The sequence below is a fragment of the Macaca nemestrina genome, chromosome 9 (assembly GCF_043159975.1).
Source record: "Macaca nemestrina isolate mMacNem1 chromosome 9, mMacNem.hap1, whole genome shotgun sequence".
NCBI classification, from domain to species: Eukaryota; Metazoa; Chordata; class Mammalia; order Primates; family Cercopithecidae; genus Macaca; species Macaca nemestrina.
In genome coordinates this window covers 113516812-113531648 of record NC_092133.1, presented here as the reverse complement: position 1 = coordinate 113531648, position 14837 = coordinate 113516812, and positions in this window count along the sequence as shown.

Sequence of the window (14837 nt, the reverse complement as noted above, 5' to 3'; positions counted from 1 at the left end):
AGGCACGTGCCACCATGCCTGTATTTTTAGTAGAGATGGGGTTTCATCATGTTGGCCAGGCTGGTCTCGAACTCCCGACCTCAGGTGATCCACCAACCTCAGCCTCCCAAAGTGCTAGGATTACAGGCATCTGCCACTGTGCCTGGCTCAAACTCCTTTTAAAAAAATTTTTATTTATTTATTTTTCTGAGACAAGGTCTCTCTCCATTGTCCAGGCTGGAGTGCAGTAGCATAATAATGGCTCACTGCTGCCTCGATCTCCTGTAATCAAGGGATCCTCCCACCTCAGTCTCTCAAGTAACTAGGACTACAGATGTGCACCACCACAACTTGCTAGTTTAAAAAAAATGGTAAAGATGGGGTCTTGCGATGTTGCCCAGGCCGGTCTTGAACTCCTGGGCCCAAGTGATTGTCCTGCCTCAGTTTCCCAAGGTGTTGGGATTACAGGTGTGAGCCACTATGGCTGGCCTCAAGCTTCTTTAATTAAATTAAATTAATTAATTGTTATTCATTTATTTATTTTTTGCTAGTTAAGAGTCTTTCTTGGACCAGGCTTCCTAGAAAAGTGAGCATCAGACAAAGCTTAATGAACTGCTAACATGTCATGGGAGGCCCAATTCCAGGTTAGTGAGAGTAAGGAAAGAGGGAAGTGGGAAGTGGGAAGAGGGAATCGCCTCAGAAGGGGAGGGGAAGCAAATAAAAGGAGCCACGTTCCAGAACTGGTCATGGCTTCAGGAAAACACACAGCTAGTTGCTTAGTCACACGGGTTGTCTTCACAGAAGCCATAGAGAACACAGTGTCCCAGTACAGCCCATTGAAGGGGAAAAGGGAGAGGAATCTATTTTCTCTCTCTCTCCTCTCTCCTGTCTCCCACTGGTCAGGGTTCTCCCATGAGTGTTCACTCTCCCGTCTTTCTGGATTGTGTCTCCAGACACTTTCGCGCAGCTGCTGGGAAAGCCAGTTTCCACACGCTACACATCAGCACTTCCTCCAAATCCATCAGTGAAAGAAAAGACTAGAGCCTTCTAGGTCTGGTCATGCCTGGGCATCAGAGCTGCTGCAACTCCCATCAGAGTGGGAGCAATGGGGGCTGTGTTGGAGCTGGGCATCCCCCGGGTGGAGGCTTGGGGGCTGTCAGTCCAGCGGATGATGTGGCACTGAGAGGAGTGATGGCTGGTGGTGGGGGTCTCCATGAGAGAGCAACCAAGGGCACGGGAGACAGCTGGGACCAGGGGAACCTGAGGAGGTGTGTAAACTGTATCTGATACAGAGTTCCAAAAGAAAAGAGATAAGACATTCAAATTAAGGTAATGTTAGAAAAATCTATTCATAAAGGCACTCTTTCTAGAGATAGCAGTCTAAGGGAAGCATGAGGGATAATTTGATAGCTCTGGGCTGGTAGTAGCAGAGCTTTTACCAAGTCCAGGCTGGAGGGATTTAGGGAAGAGTATAATTACTGGAATCAGGACATTCATGTAGAAGAGGCCACCTTGAAGGGAACAATGACCTTTGCTCAAGGGACACCACCAATCCCAGGGCAATCTCACAAAGTAGGAGTTAGGGCTGGTGCAGTGGTTCATGCCTGATATCCCTGCACTCTGGGAGACCAAAATGGGAGGATCACTTGAGCCCAGGGGTTCAAGACCAGCCTGGGCAATAGAGTGAGACCCCATCTCTGGAAAAAAATGAAAAATTAGCCGGGCATGGTGGCTTGTGCCTGTGGTCCCAGCTACTCAGGAGGCTGAGGCAGGAGGATCTCTTGAGTCTGAGAGGTACAGGCTGCAGTGAGCCATGATCACACCACTGCACTCCAGCCTGGACAACAGAGAGAGACCCTGTCTCAAAAAAATGAAATAAAACAACAAAATCCTCACAAAGTTTGAGGGTAAGAGTTCCAACCAGAAGCCAGAGAGTAACAGACTACTGGGGTAGTTTCTACAGGTCAGCCTCCTGGGGCTCAGAGCTGGGTGGGGAGGTGAGGAGAGTGGATCTAGGGGGCGTATGGAGCATTTAGTCTAGGTCTTTCTCACTCCTGCCATTTTTTTTTTTTTTAATTAAATGAGAGCTGACATAGCTGTTTGCAGGGTGAGTAAGGTGAGTAGGGTGGCTGGGCGAGGGAAGAGTGTCCCAGGCAAGAGAAGAAAGGTGAGCAAATGCCCAGGAGCAGGAACAAGCAAGGCAAGTTCAGGGAACATTGGCAGGGGGTGGGGAGTTGTCCTATCCACTGGAAGTTGAAGAATTAGAAGAATTACTGGTAAGTGGGTGGGGTTGTACTTTGAAGAGCCTGGAAATAAAGCAGGTCAATTTCCCTTTGGTGTGGCAGGAAAAAGACTGCTATTAAGGTTTTGAGATGAAAGCAGAATTAAATATCAGCGTAGGCAAAAAAATTAACTTTATTTTATTTTAATCAATTTATTTATGTTTTGAGATACAGTCTTGCTCTGTCACCCAGGCTGGAGTGCAGTGGCGCCATCTCACTCACTGCAACCTCTGCCTGCCAGGTTCAAGCGATTCTCCTGTCTCAGCCTCTTGAGTAGCTGGGACTACAGGCACTCACAACCACACCCGGCTAATGTTTGTATTTTTAGTAGATATGGGGTTTCACTATGTTGGCCAGGCTGGTCTTGAACTCCTGACCTCAAGTGATCTGCCCACCTCAGCCTCCCAAAGTGCTGGGATTACAGGGGTGAGGTTCCACGCCCCACCACTGTTGGGTTTTAATAATGTATTTAAGGTTCAAGTTAGTACATTTCAGTTACTTATCCTTAATTAATTTATTTATTTAGTAGAGACAGTGTCTTGCTCTGTCACCTAGGCTAGAGTTCAGTGATGCAATCAGAGCTCACTGCAGCCTCGAACCAGGCTCAAGCAATCCTCCCGCCTCGGCCTCTCATAGCACTGGGTTTCAGGCATGAGCCGCCGTGCCTGGTCACTTACCCATTAATAAACATTGTATGGTAAAGGTAACTAATTTGGGAAGCTAGTTATAAAGTTATCCCAACTCAGCCACATGTATTAGTTTCAAGAGTGAGTTCTGGATGTCATGTAACTGTTGAAGTTTACTCAGGGAGGTTGGTGTCTGCACTCCTCTGTGGTCTTACACATCCCTATGTTTGAAACGGATTAGCCAAGTAGTTTTAAAGATGACACAGAACTTGTGTCACTTCAATTCTGTCATTCAGTGTGGAATTTTTGTGTTTAAAATTTAAAACCGTGAAACAAAGAACAAACTGTGAGGTAAATTTTTCTTTTTGGTCTGGTAAATGCAAACTTTCATACATGAAGTATTTTAAATCTGAACATCTTTAAAATTTAAGATGTATTTTTCTAATTTTAATTAATAATTGTTGGTTTAAAACTGATAAATTAGTCAAGAAAATAACTGGTTTTCTTTTTGTGCGTGTGTGCGCGTCAATATTAGCAGTATATGACTTGAGCAACAACCTGGTAAAGAGGGAAAATGAGTCTCTCACAATAAAGAACACTTTTTTCAGCCAGCACAGTGGCTCACACCTGTAATTCCAGCACTTTGGGGGGGCCAAGGTGGGCAGATCACATGAGGTCAGGAGTTCGAGACCAGCCTGGCCAACATGGTGGAACTCTGTCTTTATTAAAAATACAAAAATTAGCTGGGTGTGGTGGCACGTGCTTGTAATCCCAGCTGCTTGGGAGGCTGAGGCAGGAGAATTGCTTGAACCCAGCAGGTGGAGGTTGCAGTGAGCTGAGATGGGGCCACTGCACTTCAGCCTGGGCAAAAGAACAAGACTCTGTCTCAGAAAGAAAGAGAGAAAGAGAGAGAGAGAAAGAAAGAGAGAGAGAGAAAAAAAGAGAGAGAGAGAGAGGAAGGAAGGAGGAAGGAAGGAAGGAAGGAAGGAAGGAAGGAAGGAAGGAAGGAAGGAAGGAAGGAAGGAAGGAAGAAAGGAAGAGCTTTTTCTACCGTTCACAATAAGAGAGAAAAGAACACAATAGGCTGGGCACCATGGCTTACGCCTGTAATCTAAGCACTTTGGGAGGCTGAGGTGGGTGGATCACTTGAGGTCAGAAGTTCAAGAACAGCCTGGCCAATATGGTGAAACCCCATCGCTACTAAAAATGCAGAAATTAGCTGCGTGTGGTGGCACATGCCTGTAATTCCAGCTACTCAGGAGGATGAGGCAGGTGAATCACTTGAATCCAGGAGGTGGAGGTTGCAGTGAGCCAAGATTTTGCTGTTGTATTCCAGCCTGGGCAACAGAGTGAGATTCTGCTAAGGGAGGAGACCACCCCTCATATTGTCTTATACCCAATTTCTGCCTCCAAAGAAAGAAGAAGTAAAAACTAAAAGGCAGAAATGAAATCCACAGGCAGACAGCCCAGCGCTGTGCCCTGGGCCTGGTAGTTAAAGATCGATCCCTGACCTAACCGGTTATGTTATCTATAGATTCCAGACATTGTATGGAAAAGCATTGTAAAAATCCCTGTCCTGTTCTGTTCTGATCTGATTACTGGTGCATGCAACCCCCAGTCACACACCCGCTGCTTGCTCAATCAATCATGACCCTCTCATGCGCACCCCCTTGAAGTTGTGAGCCCTTAAAAGGAGCAGGAATCGCTCACTCGAGGAGCTCAGCTCCTGAGACAGGAGTCTTGTGATGCTCCCAGCCAAATAAACCCCTTCCTTCTTTAACTCGGTGTCTGAGGAATTTTTTCTGTGGTTCATCCTGCTATATTTCTCGGTTCCTTGACCGGGAAGCGAGGTGACTGGTGGATGGTCAAGGCAGCCTCTTAGGGGGCTTAAGCATGTCCTGTGGAACATTCCTGTGGGGGACTCCGACCAGCCCGAGTGACACGGATCCTGAGAGCGCTCCCGGGTAGGCATTTGCCCCAGTGGGTCGCCTCTCCAGAGCAGTGTGTGGCAGGCCCCCATGGAGGATCAATGCAGTGGCTGAACACCGGGAAGGAACTGGTACTTGGAGTCTGGACATCTGAAACTTGGTAAGACTGGTCTTGAGAACTTGCCCACTCCATTTGAGTGGAAGCGTGGCCTGATCACACACAGAATGCCTTTATTGGCACTTTGGTTTGGTTTTGGTTTTGGTTTTGACTTGGTTTGAATTGCTTGACAGGACTGGTCTTGGGAACTTGCCTACTCCATTTGAGTAGAAGTGTGGCCTAATCACCCATGGTGGGCCTGTACCGACGCTTTGGTTTTTGTTTTTGACTTGACTTGGATTGCTTGATACTTTGGTTTTGGTTTTGACCTGGCTTGGATTTCTGGATACTCTGATTTTGGTTTTGATTTTGGTTTGGTGTAAACTGCAAAAGTATGTGTGTGCCCTTTTTACCCGGTCTTTGTTTTGTGGTTTGCGTGTGGTGTGAGCGTGGTGTTTTGTCTTGAAGAAGCACGGGTCAGGCACAAATAAGCCCACCCTACTAGAAACTATGTTGAAAATTTTCAAAAAAGAATGATTTAACATTAACCACTGAAAATTCCCTTAACCCAGCAGGTTTCCTAACAGGGGATCTAAATCTTAATTACCATACCAAGGTCCAACCAGACCTAGCAGGAACTCCCTTGAGGACAGGACTATGGATAGTTCCTACCGGGTAATTGAAGGAAAAAAAAAAAAGCCGTCTATACCAATTCTAAGTTAATTTGGACAAAACAAGTTCTTATTAATTGCAAAGGATAATTAAAATCCCAAACTTACAAGGTTTTCAACAAAAGTAAAGTTTGCTAAAAGTTAATGGTGTAACATGTATTATACCAGCTTCTATTCTTGTGGCCTTAGACAGTCTAGTCTACAGACATAAAAGAAGTTTGCTTTGGAAAACAATGGTTATCATCTTCACCAAAAAAAAGGAAGAAAAGGGGGGGCAGAATTTATGTAAAAAGAGTATTATATGGTAAATTCTTGTCCTGAAATAAATTAACTGGTTGTTTAAAGAAAGAAATATTTGTAATAAGTCAGAAAGTTGAGGCATGTCGAAGAATTGTCTGCAAAAGTCGTGAAAGAGAAAAATGTTATAAAAATAAAAAAGAATTTATGCAAGAAGTGTTGTATAATATAAAAGTAACTAGGCCTCCCGAATGTAAAACTATTAAATAAAAAAGTTTATGTACAAGGTGTATAAGGAAAGTAAAATATACCTTTAGTAAAAGGATTATAAGGAAGCATAAGAATGTAAATTTTACCTACGTTAAAAAGTTTTAAAAATGTGTATTTTGTTTTAAAGATTTAATCAAGTTTTAAAATGTTAATTGGAAAGAAAATTCTGTGTGTAAACATTGGCTAAAATTAAAGAGGTTTCATCCAGCTTTTCTGTAAACTGGACATTAAAATAAAAGCATAGCAGGTTTTTCTTAAAGCACCAACCTGCTCTTTAGCAAAAATTATGAAAGGTTAAAAAGAGTCTATAAAATATTAGCTTATGGTCAAACATTAAACATTGGATAAATATGTCTACAAGGTTTTATTAAAATTAGGTTTAACATTAATAACACACTAATATAAAGGTATAATTTAGCTTATCTGTTATAAAAATCATACAAAAAGCATTGTTAAATGTAAAATGGTATTTGGCTTTCTTTGGTTTAAAAACTAATAAAAATAGGTGCTTAAGGAAATTTCTCAGTAAAATGGCACTGAGGATTATAAAGTCCACTGCCAAGGTCCCCACATTTAAAACAAAAGGTCAATTTCTTAAAAATTATATACTTGATTTATCTTCCACTTTCCTTTCTCTCAAAAACTAAAAATCTTTAACACATGTACCACCCCTAGAATTTCTGGTAAACCAGCACCAACCTGAAGATCATGCTCTCATCAAAGGGTGGAAAGAAGAAAAACTCGAGCCAGCCTGGGAAGGACCCTACCTTGTGTTGCTAACCCCCAAGACTGCTGTTCATACAGCAAAAAAGGATGGACTCATCACACCCGAGTCAAGAAAGCGCCACCCCCTCCAGAGTCGTGGGCCATAGTCCCAGGGGAAAACCCTACCAAACTAAAGCTAAGGAAAATTTAACTCTTTTCATCTATTCTATTACTCTTTCTTCTTTCCTCGTTCTATTGCTAACCATCTAGTTATTAACATAACAAAGTCAATTTTGCCTCCAATTATTGCTTTTAATGTTTGCCTTGTTATACCCTGTGGAGGCTTGCCAAGTCAAAGACAGCTCTCTACTTCAGAAAAGTACTTCTGTCCCTCCTGACTCTCCTCAGACTTGGCATTAGTAAACTAGGACCATTTAATCTGGGGAGATTTTGATAAAGACCCCAGTGCCAACCAGGAGTCTTGCCCCCCAATGTACAGCTTTTGTTTGTTTGTTTTTGTTTTTGTTTTTTTTTCTTTGCAATACATATGCAACAAGTTAGATTGCATGGACAAGTTGAGCTTCAGTTTATATATAGACACTCTGGAACATTTTATTATAAAGTAATAGTGCTGGGAAGCCTCTTACAGGGGTAACTGCATGAGTAACTGTGAGAAGGAGATATATGATTTTTTTATTTTGGAATGAAATAAGCACTTTATTTGTATTTAGGCAATACTCTCGCCTTTTCAATTCACAGCATGAGTTCTTTAATCTGGACTGGTAGCTCCTGATAGAGATCAAAAGTAGGTAACAAACTTGGATCTAACATACTTTAGACACTACAGCAAAAAAAAAAAAATAGATTTGAATAAATCATGATCACAGTAAATTCTTAACATGACATTCTAATGAATTTTAGACATAAATTGAAAATGCACAGTAATATTTTTCCTTAAGAATCTGTTGGTTTGCGGTTAGCTCCCCAACAAAGTATGGGAGGGCTTGCCCATTCTATACTTCTTCTTTTTTTTTTTTTTTATACTTTAAGTTCTAGGGTACTTGTGCACAACGTGCAGGTTTGTTACATATGTATACTTGTGCCATGTTGGTGTGCTGCACCCATTAACTTGTCATTTACATTAGGTATATCTCCTAATGCTATCCCTTCCCCCCTCCACAATAGGACCCGGTGTGTGATGTTCCCCTTCCTGTGTCCAAGTGATCTCATTGTTCAATTCCCACCTATGAGTGAAAACATGCGGTATTTGGTTTTCTGTTCTTGCAATAGTTTGCTGAGAATGATGGTTTCCAGCTGCATCCATGTCCCTACAAAGGACACGAACTCATCCTTTTTTATGACTGCATAGTATTCCATGGTGTATATGTGCCACATTTTCTTAATCCGGTCTGTCACTGATGGACATTTGGATTGATTCCAAGTCTTTGCTATTGTGAATAGTGCTGCAAGAAACATACGTGTGCATCTGTCTTTATAGCAGCATGACTTATAATCCTTTGGGTATATCCCCAGTAATGGGATGGCTGGGTCAAATGGTATTTCTAGTTCTAGATCCTTGAGGAATCGCCATACTGTTTTCCACAATGCTTGAACTAGTTTACAGTCCCACCAACCGTGTAAAAGTGTTCCTATTTCTCCACATCCTCTCTAGCACCTGTTGTTTCCTGATTTTGTAATGATTGCCATTCTAACTGGTATGAGATGGTATCTCATTGTGGTTTTGATTTGCATTTCTCTGATGGCGAGTGATGATGAGCATTTTTTCATGTGTCTGTTGGCTGTATGAATGTCTTCTTTTGAGAAGTGTCTGTTCATATCCTTTGCCCACTTTTTGATGGGGTTGTTTGTTTTTTTCTTGTAAATTCGATTGAGTTCTTTATAGGTTCTGGATATTAGCCATTTGTCAGATGAGTAGATTGCAAAAATTTTCTCCCATTCTGTAGGTTGCCTGTTCACTCTGATGGTAGTTTCTTTTGTTGTGCAGAAGCTCTTTAGTTTAATTAGATCCATTTTTCAGTTTTCGCTTTTGTTGCCATTGCTTTTGGTGTTTTAGACATGAAGTCCTTGCCCATGCCTATGTACTGAATGGTATTACCTAGGTTTTCTTCTAGGGTTTTTATGGGTTTAGGTCTAACATTTAAGTCTCTAATCCATCTTGAATTAATTTTTGTATAAGGAGTAAGGAAAGGATCCAGTTTCATTTTTCTACTTATGGCTAGCCAATTTTCCCAGCACCATTTATTAAATAGGGAATCCTTTCCCCATTTCTTGTTTTTGTCAGGTTTGTCAAAGATCAGATGGCTGTAGATGTGTGGTATTATTTCTGAGGGCTGTGTTCTGTTCCATTGGTCTATATCTCTATTTTGGTACCAGTACCATCCTATTTTGGTTACTGTAGCCTTGTAGTATAGTTTGAAGTCAGGTAGTGTGATGCCTCCAGCTTTGTTCTTTTGGCTTAGGATTATCTTGGCAATGTGGGCTCTTTTTTGGTTCCATATGAACTTTAAAGCAGTTTTTTCCAATTCTGTGAAGAAAGTCATTGGTAGCTTAATGGGGATGGCATTGAATCTATAAATTACCTTGGGCAGTATGGCCATTTCCACAATATTGATTCTTCCTATCCATGAGCATGATATGTTCTTCCATTTGTTTGTGTCCTCTTTTATTTCACTGAGCAGTGGTTTGTAGTTCTCCTTGAAGAGGTTCTTTACATCCCTTATAAGTTGGATTCCTAGGTATTTTATTCTCTTTGAAGCTATTGTGAATGGGAGTTCATTCATGATTTGGCTCTCTGTTTGTCTGTTACTGGTATATAAGAATGCTTGTGATTTTTGCACATTGATTTTGTATCCTGAGACTTTGCTGAAGTTGCTTATCAGCTTCAGGAGATTTGGGGCTGAGACAATGGGGTTTTCTAAATATACAATCATGTCATCTGCAAACAGGGAGAATTTGACTTCTTCTTTTCCTAATTGAATACCCTTTATTTCTTTCTCTTGCCTGATAGCCCTAGCCAGAACTTCCAGCACTATGTTGAATAGGAGTGGTGAGAGAGGGCATCCCTCTCTTGTGCCAGTCTTCAAAGGGAATGCTTCCAGTTTTTGCCCATTCAGTATGGTATTGACTGTGGGTTTGTCATAAATAGCTCTTATTATTTTGAGATACATTCCATCAATACCAAATTTATTGATAATTTTTAGCATGAAGGGCTGTTGAATTTTGTCGAAGGCCTTTTCTGCATCTATTGAGATAATCATGTGGTTTTTGTCTTTGGTTCTGTTTACACACTGGATTATGTTTATTGATTTGCATATGTTGAACTAGCCTTACATCCCAGGGATGCAGCCCACTTGATCATGGTGGATAAGCTTTTTGATGTGCTGCTGGATTCAGTTTGCCAGTATTTTATTGAGGATTTTTGCATCAATATTCATCAAGGATATTGGTCTAAAATTCTCCTTTTTTGTTGTATCTCTATCAGGCTTTGGTATCAGGATGATGTTGGCCTCATAAAATGAGTTAGGGAGGATTCCCTCTTTTTCTACTGTTTGGAATAGTTTCAGAAGGAATGGTACCAGCTCCTCCTTGTACCTCTGGTGGAATTCAGCTGTGAATCCGTCTGGTCCTGGAATTTTTCTGCTTGGTAGGCTATTAATTATTGCCTCAATTTCAGAGTCTGTTATTTGTCTATTCAGAGATTCAACTTCTTCTTGGTTTAGTCCTGGGAGAGTGTAAGTGTCCAGGAAATTATCCATTTCTTCTAGGTTTTCTAGTTTATTTGCATAGAGGTGTTTATAGTATTCTCTGATGGTAGTTTGTATTTCTGTGGGGTCAGTGGTGATATCCCCTTTATCATTTTTTATTGCATCTATTTGATTCTTCTCTCTTTTCTTCTTTATTAGTCTTGCTAGCGGTCTATCAATTTTGTTGATCTTTTCAAAAAACCAGCTCCTGGATTCATTGATTTTTTGGAGGGTTTTTTGTGTCTCTATCTCCTTCAGTTCTGCTCTTATCTTAGTTATTTCTTGCCTTCTGCTAGCTTTTGAATGTATTTGCTCTTGCTTCTCTAGTTCTTTTAATTGTGATGTTAGGGTGTCCATTTTAGATCTTTCCTGCTTTCTCTTGTGGGCATTTAGTGCTATAAATTTCCCTCTACACACTGCTTTAAATGTGTCCCAGAGATTCTGGTATGTTGTATCTTTGTTCTCATTGGTTTCAAAGAACATCTTTATTTCTGCCTTCATTTCGTTATGTACCCAGTAGTCATTCAGGAGCAGGTTGTTCAGTTTCCATGTAGTTGAGCAGTTTTGATTGAGTTTCTTAGTCCTGAATTCTAGTTTGATTGCACTGTGGTCTGAGAGACAGTTTGTTATAATTTCTGTTCTTTTACATTTGCTGAGGAGTGCTTTACTTCCAACTTTATGGTCAATTTTGGAATAAGTGTGATGTGGTGCTGAGAAGAATGTATATTCTGTTGATTTGGGGCAGAGAATTCTGTAGATGTCTATTAGGTCTGCTTGGTGCAGAGCTGAGTTCAATTCCTGGTTATCCTTGTTAACTTTCTGTCTCTTTGATCTGTCTAATGTTGACAGTCGGGTGTTAAAGTCTCCTATTATTATTGTATGGGAGTCTAAGTCTCTCTGTAAGTATCTAAGGACTTGCTTTATGAATCTGGGTGCTCCTGTATTGGGTGCATATATATTTAGGATAGTTAGCTCTTCCTGATGAATTGATCCCTTTACCATTATATAATGGCCTTCTTTGCCCCTTTGATCTTTGTTGGTTTAAAGTCTGTTTTATCAGAGACTAGGATTGCAACCCCTGCTTTTTTTTTTTTTTTTTTTTTTTTTTTCCATTTGCTTGGTAGATCTTCCTCCATCCCTTTTTTTGAGCCTATGTATGTCTCTGCATGTGAGATGGGTCTCCTGAATACAGCAAACTGATGGGTCTTGACTCTTTATCCAATTTGCCAGTCTGTGTCTTTTAATTGGACCATTTAGTCCATTTACATTTAGGGTTAATATTGTTATGTGTGAACTTGATCCTGTCATTATGATATTAGCTGGTTATTTTGCTCGTTAGTTGATGCAGTTTCTTCTTAGCATCAATGGACTATACATTTTGACATGTTTTTGCAATGGCTAGTACCTGTTCTTCCTTTCCATGTTTAGTGCTTCCTTCAGGATCTCTTGTAGGGCAGGCTGTGATGACAAAATCTCTAAGCATTTGCTTGTCTGTAAAGGATTTTATTTCTCCTTCACTTATGAAACTTAGTTTGGCTGGATATGAAATTCTGGGTTGAAAATTCTTTTCTTTAATAATGTTGAATATTGGCCCCCACTCTCTTCTGGCTTGGAGAGTTTCTGCTGAGAGATCTGCTGTTAGTCTGATGGGCTTTCCTTTGTGTGTAACCCAACCTTTCTCTCTGGCTGCCCTTAACGTTTTTTCCTTCATTTCAACTTTGGTGAATCTGACAATTATGTGTCTTGGAGTTGCTCTTCTCGAGGAGTATCTTTGTGGTGTTCTCTGTATTTCCTGAATTTGAATGTTGGCCTGACTTACTAGGTTGGGGAATTCTCCTGGATGATATCCTGTAGAGTGTTTTCCAACTTGGTTCCATTTTCCCCATCACTTTCGGGCACACCAATCAGACATAGATTTGGTCTTTTCACATAATCCCATATTTCTTGGAGGCTTTGTTCATTTCTTTTTGCTCTTTTTTCTCTACACTTCTCTTCTCACTTCATTTCATTCATTTGATCTTCAATCGCTGATACTCTTCCAGTTGATCGAGTCAGTTACTGAAGCTTGTGCATTTGTCATGTAGTTCTTGTGTTATGGTTTTCATCTCTATCAGTTCTTTTCAGGTCTTCTCTGCATTAAGTATTCTAGTTATCCATTCATTCATTCTTTTTTCAGGTTTTTAGTTTCTTTGCACTGGTTACGTAGTTCCGCCTTTGGCTCTGAGAAGCTTAATCGACTGAAGCCTTCTTCTGTCAACTTGTCAAAGTCATTTTCTGTCCAGCTTTGTTCCACTGCTGGCAATGAGCTGTGTTCCTTTGGAGGGGGAGATGCGCTCTTATTTTTTGAATTTCCAGCTTTTCTGCCCTGCTTTTTCCCCATCTTTGTGGTTTTGTCTGTCTTTGGTCTTTGATGATGGTGACATACTGATGGGGTTTTGGTGTGAGTGTCGTTTCTGTTTGTTAGTTTTCCTTCTAACAGTCAGGACCCTCAGTTGTAGGTCTGTTGGAGTTTGCTTGAGGTCCACTTCAGACCCTGTTTGCCTGGGTATCAGTAGCAGAGGCTGCAGAAGATAGAATATTGCTGAACAGCGAGTGTTGCTGTCTGATTCTTGCTCTGGAAGCTTCGTCTCAGGGGTATACCCTGCTGTGTGAGGTGTGAGGTGTCGGTCTGCACCTAGTGGGGGATGTCTCCCAGTTAGGCTACTCAGGGGTCAGGGACCCACTTGAGCAGGCAGTCTGTCCATTCTCAGATCTCAACCTCCATGCTGGGAGATCCACTGCTCTCTTCAAAGCTATCAGACAGGCACAGTTACCTCTGCTGAGGTTTCTGCTGCTTTTTGTTTAGCTATGCCCTGTCCCCAGAGGAGGAGTCTACAGAGGCAGGCCGGCCTCCTTGAGCTGTGGTGAGCTCCACCCAATTTGAGCTTCCCAGCAGCTTTGTTTACCTACTTAAGCCTCAGCAATGGTGGGTGCCCCTCCCCCAGCCTTGCTGCCACCTTGCAGTTAGATCTCAGACTGCTGTCCTAGCAATGAGGGAGGCTCCATGGGCATGGGACCCTCTGGGTCAGGTGTGGGATATAATCTCCTGGTGTGCCATTTGCTAAGACCCTTGGTAAAGCACAGTATTAGAGTGGGAGTTACCCAATTTTCCAGGTGCTGTGTGTCTCAATTTCCTTTGGCTAGGAAAAGGAATTCCCTTCCCCCTTGCACTTCCCAGGTGAGGCGATGCCTCGCCCTGCTTCAGCTCTCTGGTCGGGCTGCACCCGCAGACCAGTGCCAACTGTCCGACATGCCCCAGTGAGATGAACCTGATACCTCAGTTGAAAATGCAGAAATCACCCATCTTCTGTGTTGCTTCTGCTGGGACCTGGAGGCTGGAGCTGTTCCTATTCAGCCATCTTGGGTGCGCCCCCCAATGTAGAGCTTTTATGCTGTAATTGATCCAACATTCTGTGGAGCACTAAAGAGCAAGGATGGACTGCCCCCAACCAGTTTTTGTAATTTCCTAAAATCATACATTCATTTTGCCAGAGGATCATAGAAGTTAAAGACTTAAAACAAACTTTAGCAATTAAGACAGGATATCAAGATGCAAATGCCTAGTTAAAGTGGATCAAATATTCCATCTGCATGTTAAACAAAACCAATTGTTATATTTGTGCTTATGGCAGACCAGAGGCCCAGACTGTCTCCCTTCCACTCAGGTGGCCCTCCAGTCAACCAGCCATAGGCTGCATGGTAGCTCTTTTGCAGGATTCTACAGCCTGGAGTAATAAGTCATGCCAAGCTCTCTCTGCTATATCCCGAAGTCTGGCACTCTGCGGGTCAGCCCCTGAGGGCCATCCAGCTTCTATCTCCCAAAACTAAGTTCACTTCGTGTCTCTCACAACAGGGAGGAAACAGCATTCCTTGGAGACCTGAAAGGATGCGATGAGCTTAAGAATTTTCAAGAGCTTATCAATCAGTCAGCTGTTGTTCATCCCTGAGCAGAGTGTGGTGGTATTGTGGTGGACCTTTACTGGGCACTCTGCCGAATAACTGGAGTGGCACTTGTGCTTTAGTCCATTTGGCTATCCCTTTCACCCTGGCATTTCATCAACCAGAAGGAAAAAAAAAAATAAGACATTGTAAAGCAAGAGAAGCCCCTTATGGGTCTTTCAACTCTCACATCTATTTAGATGCAATTGGAGACCCACAAGGAATACCAGATCAATTTAAAGCTTAAAATCAAATAACTACAGGATTTAAGTCAATATTTTAGTAGGTGACAGTTAATAA